We start from the raw sequence: 2,722 nt of genomic DNA, 5'->3' as shown, positions 1-2,722 counted from the left end.
ATTACGTTTTTTTAGTGTAGAAAGTCAGTATCCTGTCCGTATCCACAGCGGATTGTGAGGAAAAACCCAGATGAGAGTAAATATGAGAAAGCTGGTGGGCCTGTTTGTGTACTAATAAAATGTGCCAACCAGCTAACACTGACATGTTTCACATTTCTCTATCACAGGAGTGTTCACACCTGCTTCAAGGCAGCCAGTATCCTCCCTGTACCAAAAAAAGTTTGCAGTGTCCACCCCAAGTCTGATGAAGTGCTTTGTGAAACTGGTTCTCCAACACATCAAAAACAAGATCCCAGCCAGCCTGGACCCACAGCGGTTTGCATACACAGCCAACAGATCCACAGAGGATGCTGTCTCCACTGCCCTATACTCTCATCGCTCACACATCTTGAAAAGAACAACATCTATCAGAATATTGTTTGTCCATTTCAGCTCAACCCAATCTAATTGATGAAACCTAAACTTAGCACCCTCACTCTGGGACTTCCTCACAAACAGAACCCAGACAGACATTCAGATTGTTTTAGTGATCCAGTCATGTGCAAGGATTTGATTTAAAGCCCTCTTGTAACTGTACATCGCTCAAATATTCCGTGAATACTCTCAGTACAAAGGCTACGCTCTAACTTCTATTTCACTGGGACTTTACAGTAAGACAGCAAGCAATGTTGTCTTTCGTTCAAATAAGAACGCTTCTACAATATGAGGTTCAAGTTATTGAACACGGTGAATCTCGTCAGAGTCGAAATTATTAGATTATCAGATAAACACATCATCAACGATAAATTAAAGTTAAACTGAATATTTGAATGATAACTTTTTCTGCTGCTCTCTTAAAGTCTGTCTGCTTTTCCTCTTCTCCCCTTCCAAACATCCCTTTCTTTTTTTGCCCCACCCTTGTTTTGTCTTCTGCTCTTTCTCTCGGTTCCTCCACTTGTTCTTCTTCCTCTATCTCCCTCCCTTGCTTTCGTTTCCTCCCTCCCCTGCCTTCCTCCTGCACTCTCATTGTCTCATTTTTCTCCCTCCGTCTCTCGTCTCTGCCGAGGGCAACCCGGCTGTGATGCTGTTTTAGATCCACCAGAGGGATCAAGTGTTGGAGCAGAACAGGCTCTCCTGTGTGCGTGTGTGTGTGGGTGTGTGTGCATGAGCACTGTCACCCAACACCTGAGGACATCCTTAAGACATTTTCTCAGTGTGTGTGTGTGTGTGTGTGTGTGTGTGTGTGTGTGTGTGTGTGTGTGCAGCAGAAAAGACGAGTGTAACCTGAATGCCCCAGGACACTCCTAACACTGTTATTCATCAAAGTGTGTGTGTGTGTGTGTGTGTGTGTGTGTGTGTGTGTGTGTGTGTGTGTGTGTGTGTGTGTGTGTGTGTGTGTGTGTCTGTATCAGGTGCTTGCCAATGGGTTTCGCCAAGAGATACAAATGTTTGCCTTGCAGCAGTTTTTGTTTCTATCTAGCTATCCATCTAACTAGAAAGCTGAAACACATGTATATTGGTTGTGACCGGTCCCAACTCATGGCAATGTCAGTCATTAAAATATCTCAACAAATCTTGGATATGTGGCCACGAATTTCTGTACAGACATTCCTCTTCCCCTCCTGACTTTGGTGATGTCCTGAGTTTTCCCTTTTCAGTTTTTTGTTTTGTTTTTTTATGAATCCACTGACTTTGGTAACCCTCTGACTTTAACCACCATTAGGTTGACATTTTTGGTTTTGAATGAAATGTCTCCACAGCTATTGATGGATCCTCAATAAAAACAGACATTCATGGTCCCCTTTAGGAGACGAGTGTGCCTTTAGACTCTTATTTTAGAGGCTTGAAAATCCAAACCACAAGAAAAGCAGATGTAAGAGGAACGCCTGACTAAATAAACATCTTGCAACCCCTTCAATCTCTCTTGCAACCCCTTCTCTCAATCATCAAATTGTCAACCACTGATTAAGACAATAGTGCGCTCCTCACTTTGTTTGAAGGGCCATTTCCCCTGTCAGTTCCAGTTGGGTGTGGAGAACCTGACTGGCAAAGTGCAGCCATTTCCTTGACCTCAACTAAAAAAAAGAAGAAAAAAAAAGAAAGGTCGCCACAATTTAGAATAATAAGCTTTACTAAATTTCCCCCCCCCCCCCCCAAAGCTGCTGCACAGCATTGCATTCATTTTAAATGTGCCCATGACAGTATGTCCTGCTTGTATAACTGTGCTGCTATCTGTACAACTAGTGGTTGCTGATTCAGTGTGAAGATGCTGCATTCATGGTCTCCTCGTAGCCTTCACAGTCCCAAACGAAGTTGTATAATACGAAGTTGTATAATACGGCATGATAAATATAATAAATCATGTATGTATGCCAGAAAATGTGCTCTTAAGTGTGGTAAACAAACCATGCTTATTCATACTAGACAATTTCTGTATATACATTTAGTGTATATAGAAAAGCTTGCTTCTCAGTGACATCGCAGAAAATCGCAACAAATATTATAGCCTCGTCTTTATTGGCAACTACATGTAGAAGGAATTTGATTCTGGTTTCAAGTTGCTCTCAATATACTTGCAAACGAACAAGATAGAGACATGGACATACAGCTGAACAAGGACAGGGTTTTGGAAATATTTTAAATTCCGCCGTTAATTGTATTATTTCCGATAGCACGTGAAGGCAGCATTAGTGTGGTGGTGGTGGTGGTGGTGGTGGTGGTAGAGGCTGGTTTGTTTGTTGAC

Source organism: Eutrigla gurnardus (assembly GCF_963514095.1).
Source record: "Eutrigla gurnardus genome assembly, chromosome: 13".
Taxonomy (NCBI): Eukaryota; Metazoa; Chordata; class Actinopteri; order Perciformes; family Triglidae; genus Eutrigla; species Eutrigla gurnardus.
This window is presented reverse-complemented; position numbering follows the sequence as displayed.